Source organism: Plecotus auritus (genome assembly GCF_963455305.1).
Source record: "Plecotus auritus genome assembly, chromosome: 3".
Classification (NCBI taxonomy): Eukaryota; Metazoa; Chordata; class Mammalia; order Chiroptera; family Vespertilionidae; genus Plecotus; species Plecotus auritus.
The window spans coordinates 118,924,254-118,946,002 of NC_137772.1; the positions used below are offsets into that span (position 1 = coordinate 118,924,254).

Here is a 21,749-nt window from a genome sequence, read left to right on the forward strand (position 1 = left end):
CACACTGTGGGCGGCCGGGACCCAGGACTGACTCCCGCCACGCCACCTGGGACCCTAGCCTGGTGTTTGGTTGTCTGTCTGGACGTTTAGGTCGTGACGGACCCTGGATCTTTATATATTAGGATAGCCTAATAATCTCCAAACTCCAATCAGAAAGAATATATGCACCCCTATGTCCACATCAGTGTTATTTACAATAGCTAAACTCTGGATATCGGTAGATGTGTGTATCAAAGAGCTGTGGTACATTTACACCACAGAATACTACACAGCTGTAAAAAAGAAGGAAATCTTACATTTTGTGACAGTGAGGATGGACCTGGAGATTATTATGCTAAGTGAAATAAGCCAGTCAGAGAAAGAAAAATACTGTATGATCTCACTAATATGTGGAATCTAATGAATAAAATAAACTGAAGAACATAATAGAACCAGAGGCATACATAGAACAGACTTACAAATGTCAGAGGTAAAAGGGGTGGCACCGACTGGTTAAACTAAGGTGAAGGGATTAGCTAAAAAACATATATGCCAAGCTCATGGACACTGGTAATAGTGAGGTGAGGTTCAAGGGATGGGGGAGCAGGGGCTGGGGCAGAGATAGGCAAAGGGGGGAAATGGGAAACATCTGCAGTAGTGTCAACAATAAAATATTAAATTAAAAAAGAATGGGGTAAGTCCTAGTGCTGTCAATGTTCTATTTCTTGACTTGGGTGTTTACTATATAGGTGTGTTTACCTTTTAGTTATTTATTATATTATATATGCATTTATGTTTGATGAAATTTTATGTATGTAGGTTATATTTCACAAAATAAAAGGTTTTAAGAGTATGTCTATGGGATTGAAACACTTTTTACTATGGAAAATTTTAAATATACACAAACATAGAAATAATGTGATGAACTATGTGTGCTCTCTTTCTGTGTGTACCTAACTTCAATACTTATCAATACTTGGACATGTTCTTAATCCTATCTCACTAATTCTTCTCTGTGTGTGTCTCTTTCTGGTATAATCGGCCATCTGGACTCACTTGTTCAGATTTCCCCCTCTCTTCTCTTCCCCCCCGCCCCCCACTTCCTAGACTTGGTTGCAGCAATCATCTCTGCCTCTTCGTTTCTTTCTTCCTTTGAGACTTCTCAGGTCTCTCTTCCAGCCTTAAAGAAAAATTCCTTGTCTTCACCTTTTCTGTCCACGTCCCTACCTTCAACTCAATTTCAAATGTTGTATTCTAGTGTGTTGACAATCCATGCCCATTGCACTTGAACACACAAATGGACCATGAGCCCACCCTTGGACCTGGGGTGCTCCAAGTGGAGGAGCCTGAACTCACAGTTCTTAGCTCTCTTCTCAATACCCTTTCCTAATGAATGGTGGGTTCCAGGACTCTCCCAATGACCACTGGGTAGCTAAGCTGGCTCAGTGGTGGGCTGGATTTGCCTCATTTTGGGCCATGCGGACCAGTTGTGGGCATCTCTTTTCAGTTCTATGTTCAGTAATATCAAACTGATAGCTTGAAATTGGCCATACACTACAATGTATTACACTTACGAATATCTAACATTTGGCAAGGCTAAAAAATTAGGTGCGTTTTACTTTTTGTTTTTGGTGATGGTGTTGGTGGTTAAACCTTCACTGGAACCCCACAGGCTGACACCAGCCTGAAAGTCATGCCATGCTTCCTAGTCTTATTGCTGAGAAGGGCTCTCAGATGACACCACACCTTTCAGACTGGCCTGTGTTGTTCATTCCTCCCCTCCCCCCACCCATTACCAACCACCCACTTCAACCTTTGACACTTTTCAACCCTTCGAGAAGAAATCTATAACACCCAGAGTGAATTGGATTCACTAGGGCACTTGTTAAAAATAGTTTTTCCAGACCATCTAAATCAGAATCTCTTGGGCAGGGCTCAGGAATTTGTATTTTGAACAGGAATCCCAGGTAACTTTGGTGAGCAGCCAATGATCACTCTAGTCTAACCAGCCATCTGATCTCGCTCTCAAATCTCTACAGAGACAAGTTCTTACACCTCCCAGGGTGCTTATTTGATGTGTAGGTAATCTTGACCTAGGAGGTTCTTTCTCGTGTTGAATCAAGTCTGTGTCCGGAGCCTCTGCCTTGGTTCCCAGTCAGTCTTGTAAACCCACCTGTGTCCTGCATGGTGCTTCTTGTCTGACAGACCTGAGAGTTTCCCTCCAGCAGGATTTTTTAATTTCCCAAATGCAACTGAAAGAGCAACTATGTTTCAAGAAAATGGTACTTTCTACCAGGAAGAAAAGAGAATTCTCCACCCATGTGGGATGCCAGGACATGGAGCTCCTTTGAAACCTTGAGACATGTCATGTTAAACTTGCCACAAAAGCCTTATCCAATTGGATCCAATTCAGATTTTGATAGTTACAGGGTTCAGAAACCTGTCACTTGGGCCACATGGTCTTAGAAGGAACCAATGTATTTTTTTCTGAGTCTAGGATCTGGAAACCAGTGTCCAGGTGCCATGCCAAGAAACCTATCTTGACGAAGTGAGAAAGTCCACCTTTCACAAGAAAAGCTTCTATAGTTTACTAGTTAACCTTTGAAAACTGAACAATTCTTCTATAATATTAGGAACTAGGAAAACTGTCTCTGACATGATGTAGAAAGATATAAGCCCCCTGAACTAGGCATCCTTCCAGGGATTGGGGCCACTATTTTTTGTGTGTTTAATCCAAAAAAATACTTTAGAAAAAGGCTTAGGCCACCCACATATTTTCTACAGCTAAGCAAACTACTCCTTGATAAGCACTTTGAAAAGATGCTTAGCTCTTTCAGACAGATGGTGAAATTTAATTCAATTTTACCAATAGTTGAAGATCTTCTCATGATATACCTATTCTCTCTCCGTAATATATATACATGTATATAAATAGACATAAAATTATATAATCCTATACAATAAAGAGGTAATATGCAAATTGACCCTCACACCCTCGTGTCACAAGATGGCTGCCTCCACATTGTCACAAGATGGCCATCACAAGATGGCCGCCCCCATGTCATCACAAGATGGCTACCCCCACATCATCACAAGATGGCTTCCACAAAGATGGCCACCCCCACATCGTCACAAGATGGCTGCCACCACATTGTCACAAGATGGCCAACAGGGGAGGGCAGTTGGGGGCAACCAGGCTGGCAGGGGAGGGCAGTTGGGGGTCATTGGGCTGGCAAGGGAGCAGTTAGGTGTCAATCATGCCAGCAGGGGAGCAGTTAGGTGTCAATCAAGATGGCAGGGGAGCGGTTAGGGGGCTATCAGGCAGGCAGGCAGAGTGGTTAGGGGCAATCAGGTAGCCAGGCAGGTGAGTGGTGAAAAGCCAGCAGTCCTGGATTGTGAGAGAGATGTCCAACTGCTGGTTTAAGCCCAATCCCCAGGCCTAAACTGGCAGTCGGACATCCCCCGAGGTGTTCCACATTGGAGAGGGTGCAGGCTGGGCTGAGGGATACACCCCCAGTGCACAAATTTCGTGCACCAGGCCTCTAGTATATAATAAATACTCTATAATAAACATAATATAATTTATAAATATAAAACCTCTGAACATAGAACTGTGTATATAACATTCTCTGTAAATTCTATATGATATATATTATATATAAAACTATAAGTTATATACAACTACATATAGCATATTCTCTCTATACATAGTATATTATATAGTACTAGAGGCCCGGTGCACGAAATTCGTGCATGGAAGGGGGGGGTCCCTCAGCCAAGCCTGCACCCTCTCCAATCTGGGACCCCTTGGGGGATGTCTGACTGCCGGCAGTCGGACATCCCTCTCGCTATCTGGGACTGCTGGCTCCTAACTGCTCACCTGCCTGCCTGCCTGATCGCCCCTAACCACTCTGCCTGCCAGCCTGATCGCCCCTAACTGCTCTCCCCTGCCGGCCTGATTGCCCCTAACCGCCTCTACCTCAGCCCCCGCCATTGTGGCTTTGTCTGGAAGGACATCCGGAAGGATGTCCAGAAGATGTCTGGTCTAATTAGAATATTACCCTTTTATTAGTATAGATAATATATAATATACCAATATTGTTATATATAATATATAACATATTCTCTCTGTGTGTTTGTGTATTTGTATCATATCTCCTATCTCTTCAACAGTTTTAGAAGTAGGTCAATAGAACCAGTTTAACTTTATTTTTACTTTAAATATTTTTTTTTATTTTTTCAATTACAGATGACATACAATATTATATTAGTTTCAGGTGTACAATCCAGAGATTAGACATTTATATAAATTATGAAGTTATCCACTGATAATTATAGTAACTACCTGGCACCATAAATAGTTATTACAGTATTATTGATTATATTCCCTATGCTATATTTTACATCCCTGTGAATATTCTGTAACTACAAATTTGCACTTCTTAATCCCTTCACCTTTTTTGCCTATCCCCTCTACCCCCTCCCACCTAGCAACCATCAAAATGTTCTCTGTATCTATGAGTCTGTTTCTGTTCTACTTGTTTGTTTATTTTGTTTTTTAGATTCCACATATAAGTTAAATCATATGGTGTTTGTCTTCATCTGTCTGATTTATTTCACTCAGCATATTACTCTCTAGGTTCATCCAGGTTGTTGCAGACAGCAAGATTTCATCATTTTTATGGCTGGGTCATATTCCATTGTATATATACACACTTCTTCTTTATCCATTCAGCTATTCATGGACCCTTAGGTCACTTTCATATCTTGGCTATTATAAATAATGCTGCAGTGAACACATGAATGTATACATCTTTCTGATTTAGTGTTTTGGGTTTCTTCAGATAACTACCCAGAAGTGGAATTGCTGGGTCCTTCTTTGTCTCTTGTATAGCCTTTGTTTTAAAGTCTATTTTGTCTGGTATAAGTATTGCTACCCTAGATTTTCTTGTTTGTTTTCATTTTCATGAAATATCTTTTCTATTCCTTTACTTTCTGTCTATCTGTATCTTTTGATCTGAAGCGAGTCTCTTGTAGACAGCATATGTAAGGTCTTGTTTTGTTATCCATTTAGCCTCCACATGTCTTTTTCTTTAAAATTTTAAAATTGATTTGAGAGAGAGAGAGAAATATCTATGTGAGAAAGAAACATGGGTCAGCTGCCTCCCGCATGCGCCTTAACTGGGGATCAAACCCACAACCTGGGTAAGTACCCAGCTGGGAATCAAACTCACATCTTTTGGTGTATGAGACAACACTTCAACCAACTGAGCCACACTGACCAGGGCCCTCCATATGTCTTTTGATTGGAGTATTTAATCCAATTGCATTTAAAATAATTATTGACAAATATGTATATATTGCCATTTTATTATATTTTTTATCTTTTTCTTCTTCTTAAGGAAGACCCTTTAACATTTCTTGTAATATTGGTTTGGTAGTGATGAATTTTTAGCTTTTTCTTGTCTGGGAAGCTCTTTATCCTTTGATTCTACTAGTAAATGATAGCTTTACTGGGTAGAGTAATCTTGGTTGTAGGTCCTTGCTTTCCATCATGTTGAATATGTTGTGCCAAACCCTTCTAGTCTGCAAAGTTTTTTGTTGTTTTTTTGTTTGTTTGTTTGTTTTTTTAATATATTTTATTGATTTTTTACAGAGAGGAAGGGAGAGGGATAGAGAGTTAGAAACATCGATGAGAGAGAAACATCGATCAGCTGCCTCTTGCACACTCCCCACTGGGTATGTGCCCGCAACCAAGGTACATGCCCTTGACCGGAATTGAACCTTGGACCCTTGAGTCCACAGGCCGATGCTCTTTCCACTGAGCCAAAATGGTCAGGGCTGGTCTGCAAAGTTTTTGTTGAGAAATCAGCTGACGGTCTTATGGGAACTCCCTTATAGGTTACTGACTGCTTTTCTCTTGCTGCTTTTAAGATTCTCTCTTTAACCTTTGGCATTTTAATTATGCTGTGTCTTGGTGTGGGCTTCTTTGAGTTCCTCTTGTTTGGGATTCTCTTCACTTCATGGGCTTGTATGTCTGTTTCCTTCATTAGGTTAGGAAAGTTTTCTGTCAGTATTTTTTCACATAGGTTTTCAAAATCTTGCTTCCTCTCTTCTTTTTCTGGCACCTCCATAATGCGAATGTTGGTACTCTTGAATTTGTCCCAAAGACTCCTTATATTATCCTAAATTTTTTGGATTCTTTCTTCTTTTTGCTTGGGTGTTTTCTGCTTTTGTGTTTTCCAAATCTCTGATTTAATCATCTGCTTCATCTGCTCTACTGTTGATTCCTTGTAATGTATTCTTCATTTTAGTTATTATATCCTTTACTTCTGACCAGTTCTTTTTTATTCTTCCTATCTGCATTTTTGTGTTTCTTATGTCGTTGTTAAATTCTCACTAAATCCATTGACTCTTCCACTAAGTTCACTGAGCATTGTTATATCTAGTGTTTTGAACTCTGCATATAGTAGATTGCTTGTCTCAATTTTGTTTAGTTCTTTTTCTGGAGTTTTGTTCCGTTCTTTCATTTGTGACCTGTTTCTTTGTCTCCTCATTTTGGCTGCCTCCCTGTGTTCATTTATATGTATTTGATAGAGCTGCTCTCTCACCCAGGCTTGGTTGAGTGGCCTTATTTAGTAGGTGTCCTGTAGAGTCCAGTGGCACAGCTTCCCCAGTCTCTCTAGCTAAGCACTCCAGGTGTGCTTCCTCATGTGGGCTATGTACACCCTCCTGTTGTAGTTGAGCCTTGATTATTGTTGGCAACTCGGTGGGAAGAATTAACCCCCAGACCAATTGGCTGTGAGGACTGACTGTGACCACAGTGGAGGATCAGCTGTGCAGGAGCCGACCCCATGAAGCAGGACTTACTTCAGCAGGGCTCTGGTGCCTGCTGAATCTGTCCCTTGATTGTGTCCCTTGTAGAGGAGTTTGAGTGGTGCTTTCACATGATCTAAATCTCTCGTGAACTGAAACTGGGTGCATTGACCAAAGTCAGCTGCTACCTATACCCTGCCTAGGGGCCACCTGCATGAGCTACAAAGTGATCTGCAGGTGGCTGCTACTTGTGCTGGGCATGGGGGTGCCCACAAGAAGCCAACCTGTGAATCAAGACAAGCTGTCACTGGTGCCGGGTCTGGGGCCACTTAATGAGAGGTGTGGGGCATGCTGTGGCCAGATGCTGCTTGTTTGGGAGATTTTAGGAAAGTTTGAAGCATGAACCAAGACAGGCTCTTTGTATGAAAAAGCCACAGGAAATGGCTTGGGTTGGGCCTGCAAATTGGGTTGGGGGGTCTCAGGGAATTACTAGGGAAGGGTGAATAGTGTTGGCCAGGTGATGGAGACTCATGCGGCACCTGCCTGTGGGCTGTGTGTGGGGAGTGCCCAGAAAAGGAACAATGCCTCTATTAGCACTTCTATCTGGGAGGAAGCTGCTCCTCCAGCTCTTGTTCAATGGTATATAACTCAGTTCCTTTGTCATATGTCCCTGATGTCCCAGCACTGGAGCTCAGAGCAAGTGAGTTCAAGTAAGTCTGTGCATGGGTCCTTTAAGAGGAACTCTGTTTCACTTAACCACAAGCTGAGCTGGTTTTCACAGCTGGAAGTTATGGGGACTTTTCTTCTTGGCATTGGAACCCCTGGGCTGGGAGGCCTTGTGTGGGATAGGTACCCTTGCTTTTCAGGTGGGACCTCTGCATCCCTTATGATTTTAAACCACCACATGAGGATATGGGACCAGCCCATTCCACATCTCAGCTCTTCCTGCCAGTCTTGATATGGCTTCTTTATATTCTTAGTTATAGGACTTCTATTCAACGAGATTTCAGGTGGTTCTGAGTGATGGTTGTTCTGTAGACTAGCTGTAAATTTGATGTGGGGTGGGAGGTTCCAAGTACCATGTTTACCTACACTTCCATCTTGATTGGAACTCCTTCCTCTTTATTCCACTTTACCTTGTTTTTAATTCATAAGGTAAAAAGGTTGCTGATCTGTTTGTCAGGTTGAAAAAGCACAATATTCTGATGGTGCCTACCATTTTCTACAAGAGAATTTGGGATTTTCAAAACATGCAAATCAGGAATCTTTACATTGTATTTCTATAAGTACTATTTTTTCTAGTCTAACAGAGAGCATTAGTCCACTATAAGGCTAGCTTTGATCCCAAACTACAGCTTTATCTCATAAGTCTTTATCTACAATTAAAAACCCACTGGGTTATGGAAGATAATGTACATCAACATTAATATACTTACTTCAAAAATAATATCAGAATTGCTGTGGCAACTGAGCTCTTATTTGTTGTAAACCTCATCTGGTTCTATACCATAGTACCTTTAAGGACACCCTTTATCAGATCATAGATTATAGACTACAAAGGTCATAATAACACCTTGTGAGGTCTAGTGCTTTAGTTTTATTACCTACTAGAGGCCTGGTGCACGAAATTCGTGCATGGGGGGAGGGGGTGTCCCTCAGCCCAGCCTGCACCCTCTCCAATCTGGACCCCTTTAGGGATGTCCGACCACCATTTAGGCAGGATCCCACTGGGATCAAGCCTAACCGGGTGGTTGGATATCCCTCTCACAATCCAGGACTGCTGGCTCCCAACTGCCCTCCTCTGCAGGCCTGGTCCCCCCCAACTGCCCTCCCCTGCTGGCCTGGTCCCCCCCAACTGCTCTCCCCTGCTGTCCTGGTCCCCCACAACTGCCCTCCTCTGCAGGCCTGGTCTCCCCCAATTGCCCTCCTCTGCTGGCCTGGTCCCCCGCAACTGCCCTCCTCTGCTGGCCTGGTCACCCCTAACTTCCCACAACTGCCCTCCCCTGCAGGCCATCTTGTGGCGGCCATCTTGTGGCAGCCATCTTGTGTCCACATGGGGGCGGCCATCTTTGACCACATGGGGGCGGCCATCTTGTGTCTTGGTGTGATGGTCAATTTGCATATTCCTCTTTTATTAGATAGGATGATATAATTTGTCTTTGCCATTATTATTCCTACTTTACAATAGAACTAAGATTTTGCACCCAGAGCTGGTATGTGGTAGAGCTGGCTGCCCCAAATAATAACATATACCATTTGATTGAGCATCTACTATGTTCCTGACACTGATGGGCACTTTATATACATTATCTTTGATCCAGAAAACCCTGGAATGAAGTATTTTCATTATCAATTTTGTAAAGGAGGTCAGAACCCAGACCTGTCCAGCTTCATAGTCTATTCTTTCCCCTCTGTCATTTCCTGGATTTTCCATCACTTTTAAGAAAAGTGTAAATGTGTTTCCATTATGCAGCCTGGGGAAGGGTTAACAGCAGAGAGTTGGGGGACCTACAAAACAGTGTCCAGTATCTCCAAGTTGTCTTCCATTTACAAATGTGTTTAACTAACTATAAGCTGGCTTCTTTCTATCAGTTGAAACCTATCTTTTGTAAGTGAATTCTTCTCTAGGAACAGATAACATCATAGCCTAATTCCCAGGAATCACTCTTAGGAATTCAGTATCTCTTTTGCTTTAGGTGCAACTTTCTTGCCCAGGTTCCTAAAATCAAGCCTTGTCAAATAAAAAACAACGAGGAAGGGAAAGACTGAGATAGTGCAAGAATTTGTTCTAATGTAGCTACTTAAAAGGTTACTTCTTATTGAGTCTTTGCTGTAGAATTTTTAAAAATCACAGTTAAGGATAAACATTTGTGGAATTCATGTTCTTGTTCTGGGAATTGCCTGTTCCCTTGTTTTATTAGGACCTTGCACTTTAGTTTCCATTGATGCAAAGATAAATTTAAAAGGCAACACTTTCAATATCATGGGGGATACTAGTTGGAAAGATGAAAAATCGATCACAGAATGGAAAACACAGTCTGTCATGAGGTTACTAGGATCATAGCTTTCTTAGGGACAGGGGCATCACTGTAACTATAAGTATGAACAGTGTGACTTGATGGACAATGCTGCAAAGGAAATGACTCCCACAGGTGGTATCCTATACCCTTCACTGCAGACAAAGTGTTCCCAAAGGATACTGTGTTTTACATGGTCCTGGGTTTACTTACATATAATTGGCACTCAACCAAAGGAAAGTTTGGTAGAACTGAGCTTGATATGACCATTCACTCTCCGAAGTTCACTATTCCAGGGAGAAATGCATGACACCATGGCTATGAAGAAGGAGAAGATAGTTTTTTAATAAGGGAAGTATGAAAAGCACAAAGGAAAGTGTAAATGAGAAAATAATCACAAAGTCTCACTACCCTGAATAACCAATGTTTATATGATACTAGAGGCCTGGTGCATGAAAATTCGTGCACTGAGGGGAGGGGTCTCTCAGCCCAGGCTACCCCCTCTCACAGTCCAGGAGCCCTCAGGGGATGTCCTGCTGATGGCCCACACCCCCTCTGTGGGTTGATCAGGGGAAGGCGCTGCCCCCATCACCCTGCTGCTGCCGCTCCCGGCCATGGCAGCTGTGAGGCCTGAGCCCCGGGCCTCACAACCACTGTGACTTTGTCCGGATAGATGTATGAATGGACATCTGGAAGACATCTGCCCTAATTAGCATATTACCCTTTTATTAGTATAGATGTTTCTTTCTGGTCTTCTCTGTGTGTGTGTGTGTGTGTGTGTGTGTGTGTGTGTGTGATACACACAAATTCATATGTACTTTTCTTTTAGAAACTGAAATCATGGACTATGTAATTTTTTTATTTTTATGTTCTTTTTGTAGCTTAGAATATATTTGAGCATATTCTTCAGCTTGCTCACTCATTCAATCCTTCATTTATTTATCCATATAGATATGACAAGGCTCTTCTTGCTTCTCAGACAGAGACTCAGAGGAGGGTGACATCAGAAGTTCTTGAGAGGAGGCCCTATTTGGTTGGGAGGCCACGAGGCAAGTGGAAAACAATGGGCCATAATTTTATCAACCTCAGACATTAGGAGGATTGCCACAGAACACACTAGGATGGGTTAAGGCAGCCATACTTAGGACAGCACAAGGCTAAATCCCTCTCCCTACAAGGAGACAGGTTTGTTAACCTCATGACATTACCTGGACACAAACTCAACAGACAATTCACTTACCTGAGTCATCCAAGCAGAGACTGACTTATCTAAGGAGATAGTTTAAATTATGGGCTTGGAGTGAAGTTAACAGATGGACTAAAATAAAGACCTCTTTCCAAAAGACCTTCTCATAGTTATCTAGCAGGCAGGGCTTGTTATATGATTTGTCTAGTTTTCTCACAATTCATGCCAGCATGGTGAGATGGCTTCACACAGATGTTCAGATAATTTCCATTTAGTATAATGAGAGATAGGGTTGAAGTTCAATCTACCTTCCTTCTGTTTGTCTTTTATTTGTTCTAATCCTATTTGTTCTTCCTTTTCTGCCTTCTTTGGATTTACTTCAAAATAGTTGTTAGTATTCTATTTTATCTACATAATTGACTTTAAAGTTAAAGATCCTTGTTTTACGTATTTTAGTGGTTGCTCTAGAAATTGTACTCTATATTCTCAATGTACCACAGTCAAACTTTAATATTTATATCCAATGCAAGAACCTTATAACATTACTAGAGGCCTGGTGCATGGATTCGTGCATGGGGGGCGGATCCCTCAGCCTGGCCTGTGCCCTCTCACAATCCAGGACACCTCAGGGAATGTCCAACTGCAGTTGGACATTCCCTGAGGGATGTAGCAGTGCGCCAAGCAGTAGGCAGCCAAGGAGGAGCCCAAGCTGGGACCAGGCGCAGCACTGCTCTCACTCATCCCAGACCGCTGCACCTACTGCCACTGCTCAGTAGTGCTGCTGCAGAGTCAGATGAGGCCCCCCCGACCACAGCTGCACTTACCGCTTGAACCCAGCTTCTGCGTGAGTGGCGTTCCCCCTGAGGGAGCGCACTGACCACCAGGGGGCAGATCCTGCATTGAGCATCTTCCCCTGGTGGCCAGTGCACATCATAGCATTGACCGGTTGTTCTGGTCATTCTGTCATAATGGTTGCTTAGGCTTTTATATATATAGACTAGAGGCCCGGTGCACGAAATTTGTGCATGGGGGTGTGTGTCCCTCAGCCCAGCCTACACCCTCTCCAATCTGGGACATCCCTCTCACAATCCAGGATTGCTGGCTCCCAACCGCTCGCCTGCCTGCCTTCCTGATTGCCCCTAACCACTTCTGCCTGCCAGCCTGATCACCCACCCCCTAACCACTCCCCTGCCAGCCTGATTGATGCCTAACTGCTCCCCTGCCAGCCTGATTGCCCCTAACTGCCCTCCCCTACAGGCCTGGTCACCCCTAACTGCCCTCCCCTGCAGGCCTGGGTCCCCGCCAACTGCCCTTCCCTGCAGGCCCAGTCGCCCCCAACTTCCCTCCTCTGCCAGCCTGGTCACCCCTAACTGCCCTCCCCTGCAGGCTTGATCGCCCCCAACTGCCCTTCCTTGCAGGCCTGGTCCCTCCCAACTGCCCTCCCCTGCTGGCCATCTTGTGTCGGCCATCTTCTGTCCACATGGGGGCAGCCATCTTGTGTGTTGGAGTTACAGTCAATTTGCATATTACTCTTTTATTAGATAGGATAGAGGCCTGGTGCATGGGTGGGGGCCAGCTGGTTTGCCCTGAAGGGTGTCCCGGATCAGGGTGGGGGTTCCCTTGGGGTGTGGGGCAGCCTGGGCGAGGGGCCTGTGGCAGTTTGCAGGCCAGCCACGTCCCCCTGGCGACCCAAACTAAGGCCCTGGTATCTGGGATTTATTTATCTTCTATAATTAGAATTTTGTAGCCTTGAGCAGAGGCCAGGGCCGGCCAGGAAGCTTGGTTTCCTCCATCACTGGGGGCAACCCAAGCCTCCTGCTCTCTCCAGCTCCATGGCTGCCACCATTTTTGTTGGGACTTATTTATCTTCTTTAATTGAAACTTTGTATCCTTGAGCGAAGGCCAGGGCCGACCAGGAAGTTTGGCTCCCTCCATGGCCAGGGGCAACCAAAGCCTCCTGCTCTCTCTGTGGCTGCAGCCATCTGGGTTGGGTTAATTTGCGTACTCGCTCCTGATTGGCTGGCGGGCGTGGCTGTGGGCATAGCAGAAGTATGGTCAATTTGCATGTTTCTCTTTTATTAGTGTAGATAATTTCATTCACACCCCTAGCCCTTTACTATATTGTCATACGTTTTACTTCTACTTACATATAAATCATACAATAAACACATTTTTATTATTTCTGCATTTTATAGACAATATACTTTTAAAGAACTTAAGAAAGATAGCCTTTTATATGTACTAGTTACCCATAGATTTACCATTTGTGGAGATTTTCATTCTTTCTTGCAGATTCAGGTTTACATCTAGATCTTTCTTTCCAACCTGAAGACCTTCCTTAGCCCTGCATGTAATGAAGATTTCCTAGCCATTAATTGTCTTGGTGTTTGTTTGTCTGGTAATGTCATTATTTTGCCTACATTTTCAAAGGAGATTTTTGCTCTGCATATATTTCTAGGTTGCCATTTCCCCTGCCCCAGCACTTTGAAGATATTTTTAAATTGTCTTGTAACTTCTATTCCTTCTGTTGAGATATTAGCCATCATTATTTTTTGTCATTTCCCAGAATGTAATGGGTCTTCTTCTTTTTTTTTTTTTTTTTTGGTTAGTATTTTTTCAAATATTTTTCTCTTTATTTTTATTTTTCAAGACTGATATGTTCTTTTGTATTTATTATCCTTGGAGTTTGCTGAGCTTCTTGGGTCTGTGGGTTGTCTTATATAAATTTTGGAAATAAAATGGCCATCACCTCATTAAATATTTTCTTTGCCCATCTCTCTGTCCTGTTCTTCTGGGTTCTAATTGAATCTGTGCTTCAGAAATTGGATAATTTCTAGTGACTTATTTTCAAGTTCATGATACTTTCTTCAGCTACGTAGTCTTTAGTGAAGGCTATCTGATGAAATTTTAATTTTAGCACTGTACTTTTTAATTCTATAATTTCCATTTATTTTCTTCTTAAAGTTTTCATTTCTCTGTGGAGATTCCTTACTTCTGCTCCTTCTTTCCATCTTTCTTGCAAATCCTTAAGCATATTTATAATAGCTGTTTTAAAGTGCTCATCTGCTAAATTCAGCATGTAAGTTATCTACTTCATTATCTTGATTATGGATCACATTTTCTGCGTGTGTTTTTTCATTGTCTAGTGTCTTTTAAAAAATTCTTGCTTTGGGAATTGTGAATGATATGTTTTAGAGACTGAATTATATTATCTTCCTCTGAAATGTATTGAGTTTTGTTCTGGAAGGCACTGAAATTACTGGTGGATCACCTTGTTCCTGTGAAAGCTGGCTTTTGTCTTTTCCATTGTCCTTAGACTTAGCCTTTAGACTTGGGATGCGGGTCATACTCCTAATATGTGGTCCATCTAGTTTTTCAGGGTTTTACTAAGCCCTATCTAACAAGTTGGACTTGAATTCAGAACACTAAGCACTTAGTACCTGTTTAGATGCATCTCTTTGACCCCCAAGTTGCTGCTTTCTGCTGGGCTCCTGGGTATATGCTCAGTTTATAAGTTACCGATGATCTGAGGGGAATTCAATACCAATTTTCTTGTTTCCCCTCTATTCATACAGCATTCTGGGACTTTTCAATTCCTAGCTTCCATGGTAGCTCCACACTTCAACTTCTGTCTCTTTAGCCACTTTCTACACAACTGCCTATTTTGCTTTGTTTTTAGGCAGCTGGAGAGTCTCCTCAAGGGACCAACTGGTTAGATGTGGAGCTCACTGGTGTGCCTCTCTTCTTTCTGGGAAGAAGTTTCTGCCTCTTGTGGTGGGCTCTTGGTACCTTCAAACTGTTGGTGTTTACATTCTGGCCAGAGTTTGTAATTGTTATTAGCAGGATGGTTAATCCAATATGAGCTATTCTCCCATGACTAGAATCAGAACCTACCTGAAGAGCTCCAAAACATCTGGACATTGAATCTTCATCTCAGACCAGTCACATCAGAACTTCAGGATGTGGAATCCAAACATCACTACTTTTAAAATATATATATATTTTTTATTGTCTTCAGAGAGGAAGGGAGAGGAACAGAGAGATAGAAACATCAATGAGGAGAGAGAGGCTCATTGATTGGCTGCCTCCTGCATGCCCCCTACTGGGGATCAAGCCTGCAACCCAGGCATGTGCCCTGACCAGGAATCGAACCATGACCCCCTGATTCATAGGCCAATGCTCAACCACTGAGCCATGCCAGCTGGGCCAAGCATCACTACTTTTAAAGGACTCCAGGTGACTTCTGTATGTAACCAGCATTACTGAAGTATGTACCAAGTTAACCTTTGAAATATTTATCAAGCTGTTTTAGCACTTTTCATTAGTTATTTTTATGTATTCTGTGGTAGCCTTATTATTTACGTACAAGAAAACTGAGGCTTAGATAATTGTTTCTTGGTCACACAGAATGTTCCAGAACCAATATTTGAATGTAGCCAGTCTGCCTTCAGACCTACAATGTAAACACCGTGCTTTACCATGGTGCACTGGGAAAGACAAGCTTAGAGAGGAAGACTCAGAAGTTTAGTTTTGAATGAGTATTATCATAATAATAAAAGACCAGGAAGCATCACGACCAAAACAACCAAACGACCTGTCACCAGGAGGTACATGGTGCACCTCTCGGGCCGGCGCCCCGTGGGGCACCTCCTCGCAGTGGCGGGAGGCAGGAGGTGGGGTGCCTCCTCACATGATTTCACACGCTGGGCCCCTGGTTATATCATATTGTCATAATTTATTTTAGAATTTCCCCTATTGTAGGATAGTTAGAATGTTATCAATATTTTTACCATTAACAAATATGTAATACCTTAACCAATAAAGAGATTAAAATATAAAAAAAATATTTTTACCATTATAAATTACTCTGCCTAGAATATTTTGTTCATAAAACTAAGTCTCTATCCTATACAACAAAAGCCTAGGTGGCATTGTGAGACGTCATCACAAGATGGCCACCACAATATGGCTGCCCCCACATCATCACAATATGGCCGCCACAAGATAGCCACCACAAGATGGCCGGCAGGGGAGGGCAGTTGGGTGTGACCAGGCCTGCAGGGAGGGCAGTTAGGGGCGACCAGGCCGTCAGGGGAGGGTAGTTGGGGGCCATCAGGCTGGCAGGGGAGAGGAGTTGGGGGTGAGATCAGGCCAAGAGGGGAGGGCAGTTGGGGATGACCAGGCCGGCAGGGGAGGGCAGTTGGGGGCGATTGGGCCGGCAGGGGAGTAGTTAGGTGTCAATCAGGCCAGCAGAGGATCGGTTAGGGGGCAATCAGGCAGGCAGGCAGGCGAGTGGTTAGGAGCCAGCAGTCCCGGATTGTGAGGGCAATGTCCAACTGCCGGTTTACTGCTTGTGGGATCAGGCCTAAACTGGCAGTAAGACATCCTCCAAGGGGTCCCAGATTGGAGAGGGTGCAGGCTGGGCTGAGGGACACCATATCCCCTGCCCCATGCACAAATTTCGTGCACCGGGCCTCTAGTATAGAATAAATTATTAGAAGAGGGATTAGGTAGTCGGTAGGAACTTTTACAAATCTTGGTACATATTGCCAAAGACTTCCAATAAGTATATATAAGTACATGAATACATAGCTGAAGGTAAATTTTTCACTGAGAAATAAATAATGGAATTGTTTAAAAATTATCTTTATTGTTGAAAGTATTACAGATGTCCCCCTTTCTTCCCCTCTTGACCTCCCTCCTCCCAACTCCTGTCCCCTCCCAAAGCCTTCACCTCACTATTGTCTGTGTCTATGGGTTATGCATATTTGCATATTAGTTCCTTGGTTGATCTCTTCCTTTCCCACCCCCTTCCCTCTGAGGATCCTGTTGTGTGCATCCATGTCTCTGCATATCTTGGCCATCTGAACTTGGAAATTTGATTTTTTTTATGTCTGCCTTGTCAATGACATTACATTTATTGATCCTCACACCTGCCTATTGTAATGTGTATGGTCCATTTGCCTGGTGGGCTTCCTGGTAGGATGACTATGGCTGGGGAAAAAATGGAAGGGTGATGTCCCTGTCCACAGCGCACAAACCCGTCTGTCCTGGAGGCAAGCAGGTTCTTCTGCAACTAAATCTGAGTCACAGCCAGTTGTCTCTTAAGAATTTCCTTGCCAAGTTACCTTTTCATAATTGTCTCCATAATTCCTAGCCATGTTTATCTGGCAGTTTGTGAGGCCTGGTGAAATAATAAAATGAGATTTAAAAATGTTACACCCTTTCTGGATTGACTAATAATGGGAAAAGGATAGAAAAAGGCAGGTGAACTGGCAGCAGGATGTGCTTCAGTCTGATTTGACTAGGGCATAATCAAGAGAGTTGTTTGATATTCTTAGTTTTTTTTAAAAAAAATATGTTTATGACAGACTGATAATATGACATTTATAGACATTTCAAAGCATTGTTTCAGAAAGAAAATACAATTTAATCAAGACCAAAGTTTCAACACACATATCTATAACGCAACGCATTGTGTGGTTTTTGTATCTTGTTTCATTATGTGCAGGTCAGGGAGGTAACTCCTTTCACGCTAAAGCAGCTGAAAACTGTATCAAATCCTTGCTTTAGGGCTTGTGTGTTATCTTTAACTGCTGTGAAAGTGCCAATAATAAAATGTGTACAAACTCCTTATGGGAGTGAGGGTTCAACTGGGGAAGTAAAGAAGAATATGACCTGGATGAAAAATGAAAATGCATTCCAACGGAAAGCCATCAACTTTCTCCTTGTACCAAATTCTTGAGCTGGTAGAGAGGGCTGAGATTGCCACATGGCAGCCTAGGACTCAGTCAAACACCGATTTGGGCACTGTGTGTTCTGAAGTTCCATCATCATCCCCAGGCCTACATTTTGGTATAAAACACTTTTTTAAGACCACAACCCCATATGTACTCAAGGATCACTCTTATATCTCAAACCCCAGAATTGAGTGGGTCGTCAAGCCTTAATACTTCTTTTAAAAAGTGCCATCTCCTGAGTAATTTCTTGGAATGGACACCCAAAAATTGTTGACAACCACTTTCTGGTCACTGCCTGCCCTTTAGATTTTAATATTCAGAGCCATAACGTTTTGCTGCAATTATCATATGTGGGGCCTGGAATAGCAGTGATATTTACCACAATTGAGAACTTGCCTAGAAAAGGCAGGGATGATCAATCGATAGAAACAGATTTTAAAAAGTTGGTTGTTCTGTTTAAAATTCATGATGAGGGGAGAAACCAAGATGGCGGCATAGGTAAGCACCTAAACTGCTGCCTCGCACAACAATTTCAAAACTACAACTAAAAGACAGAACGTCTATCACCCAGAACCACGGGAAAGCTGGCTGAGTGGAAGTTCTACAACTAGAAGGAAAGAGCAAACAGCATTGAGGGGTGCACAAACGCTGAAAAGCTGAGGTACGGAGATGCGCGAATCGGGCTGGCGACGGGTGACTGAAAGCGCTGCTGTTTTCAGCCCGAAGGGAGATAAGCTCCCGATTACTCCAAACTCGTTTCTGGGGAGACACAGGGGACCCAAACTCCTATGGGGTGAAGCTGGACTGTCTGCCGTGGGGTCGGAAAGTGAGGGAGGCTTGCTTGCAGGGCTGCGCGCAGGAACAATTGTTTATTGTGCTGGGGCACGGGACGTGGTCGGAGACGCAGAGCCGCAGAGCCGGCTTACTGGCAGCCATCGCTGTTTGCCACACCCTAGCCTAGTCACGCCCTGAGACCCCGCCCTGCACAATCTACGAACCCACCCAAGCTCCAAGCAGCGGCTTTAGCATATGAATGGTCTGCCCTATTGCAGCTTAACCTAGCAAACTTGCAGCCCGGGTCAGACAGCTCCAAAACCTCCAAACTCCAAGCAAAGAGGAGAAAACTGTAGTTCTTGCTGTAGCTCCTGCTGGGTGGCCTCAGACAGTGGCTGACCTGCACCCCATTGGAGATCCAGAAGCCAGTGTACCTAGTGGTCAGTGTGAGACACCAGATTTCAACTCCTCACAACCATAAGTGATACATTCAAGAGGCAGACTCAGTGAGCACCAAAGCCCCACTGAAACAAGTCCTGCCCCATAAGCATGTCTCCAGCGCAACAGTTCTTCCATTATAGACACAGCGGGTCCTCACAGCCAATTGGCCTGGAGGTCAATTCCTCCCAGTGTACCAACAGCAATCAAGGCTTAACTACACCAAGACTTTGCACTCAGCCCACAAAAGGGTGTACCAAAGGCATCCACCTCAGGTGATTGGGGAGGCTGAGCTACTGGCCCCTATAGGTCACCTACCACACAAAGCCACTCCATCAACATAAGGAAGCAACAAAATGCGGAGACAAAGAAACATGTCACGAATGAGAGAAATGGAGGAAAGCAAACTAATGGACAACATAAAGTTCAGAACCATATTTATAAGGTTACTCAAGAATCTTCTAAAAACCGCCGAGAAACTTGATGAGACCTCCGAGGAGCTTAGTGAGACCTTAAAGGACCTTAATGAGAATGCCAAAAAAATGGAAAAGGACCAGTCAGAAATTAAGCACACACTGTCTGAAATAAAGAATATACAGAAACTCAACTGTAGATCAACGTACCCCAAGAATCAAACCAAAGATCTGAAATATGAGGAAACAAAAAACATCCAACCAGAAAAACAAAAAGAAAAAAATCCAAAAATATGAAAATAGTGTAAGGAGCCTCTGGGACAACTTCAAGCGTACCAACATCCGAATTTTTGGGGTGCCAGAAGAAGAGAAAGAGCAAAATATTGAAAACCTATTAGAAGAAATAATGACAGAAAACTTTCCCTACCTGGTGAAAGAAATAGACTTACAAGTTCAGGAAGCACACAGAACCCCATACAAGAGGAATCCAAAGAGGACCACACCAAGACACATCATAATTAAAATGCCAAGGGCAAAAGACAAAGAGAGAATCTTGAAAGCAGCAAGAGAAAAACGGTTAGTTACCTACAAGGGAGCACCCATACGACTGTCAGCTGATTTCTCAGCAGAAACTATGCAGGCCAGAAGGGAGTGGCAAGAAATATTCAAAGTGATGAACAGCAAGAACCTACAACCAAGATTACTCTACCCAGCAAAGCTATCATTCAGAGTTGAAGGTCAGATAAAGAGCTTCACAGACAAGAAAAAGCTAAAGGAGTTCATCACCACCAAACCAGGATTACATGAAATGCTGAAGGGTGTTCTTTAAGAAAAGGAAGAAGAAGAAAAAGGTAAAGATAAAAATTATGAACAACAAAATGACATCAAATACATACCTACCAACAAGTGAATCTAAAAATCAAGTGAATAAAAAATCTGAAGAACAGAATGGACTGGTGAATATAATAGAATCAGGGACATAGAAAGGGAGTGGACTGACAATTCTTAGGGGGGAGGGGGTGTGAGGGGTGCGGGAAGAGACTGGACAAAAAGCTTACACCTATGGATGAAGACAGCGGCAGGGGGTAAGGGCATGGGGTGGGGTGGGGAATCAGGTGGAGGGGAGCTAGGGGGAAAAAAAGAGGAACACCTGTAATAATCTGAATAATAAAGATTTATTTAAAAAAAATAATAAAAATAAAAAAAAAATAAAATTCATGATGAATCACCGTTTTGTCCTAGTAAATACCTATCGGTGAGGAGAGGGGTGGGGAAAGGGCTTATGCGCCTGGTTTTGCACTTGTGTGTAGCATCTGCACCGAGAATTGAGACCTAAGGACAGATTATCTCAAACTTCAGCCATCATGTCAAACGTGCTCTCAGTGGGTCTGTGAATTTATTTTGTTTGATTTTTTTGTTTAACCCTTACCCGAGGATATTTTTCCATTGATTTTTAGGGAGAGTGGAAGGGAAGGGAACGACAGAGAGAAACATGGATGTGAGAGAAATGCATTAACTGGTTGCCTCCTGCACGAGCCCCAATCTGGGCCCAGGCCAGGGAGGAGCCTGCAACCAAGGTACGTGCCCTTGACCAGAATCGAACCCAGACCCTTTGATCCACAAGCTGATGCTCTATCCACTGAGCCAAACTAGCTAGGGCTGGGTCTGTGAATTTTTATCCTGTATGTTTCAGTATGTTTCTTAAGTAACCCCACATCAGCACTTCTAGGGAAGCAAATTTAAGGGATGTTGAATTAATTTGGGTTTATGTTGGAGATAGGTGCACAAAACTCATCAAAAACCAGTTTTCCTTCTTTTTCTTTTCTTGGTGGGAGAGAATGTCTGCTCTCCTATCTGAACCCACTATTCACCCTCTAATGTGTGGCTGAACTGTCTACATCACACATGTCAAACTTGGGGCCCGCTGGCTGCATGAGGCCCACAATGAATATTTTTGTGGCCCAGCCAATATACGGTATGTAAGAAACGTTTTAATAAAATTTTCGTAACTTAATTTTTACAATATTCTGTTATACATAATTATTAACAACGAACTACAATGTTTGCTAATGACTGATTACTATAACCGGGTTGCATTCATTTCCATTACGCACCTTACACACAGGCGCATAAATTTCTTTCCACTAATAGTAGCCGCGAATATGTTAGCAGCCGGTTGCCATGTCATTAGTCGGTGTGCGCAACAGGAAATATTTCGCTTTCGGAGAACAAGGAAAATAGGTTCATTTGCGTTACACTTATTAAATTGTGCAGTTATTCAGTGTCTGGTAAGTTAATGTTCAATAAAAAATATTAATTTTTATTAAAATGTTCTATTATTTTATGTTAACGATTACTCATTTATTTCAGCCCTTTGTATTCAGCA

At 43.0% G+C, this 21,749-nt stretch overlaps 1 protein-coding gene across 1 annotated transcript in view; it reads left to right on the forward strand.

Moving 5' to 3' along the window:
- Positions 1 to 21,749, forward strand: part of CRYL1 (crystallin lambda 1) — a 248,069-nt gene that overhangs the window by 218,397 nt on the left and 7,923 nt on the right. The window lies entirely within an intron of this gene.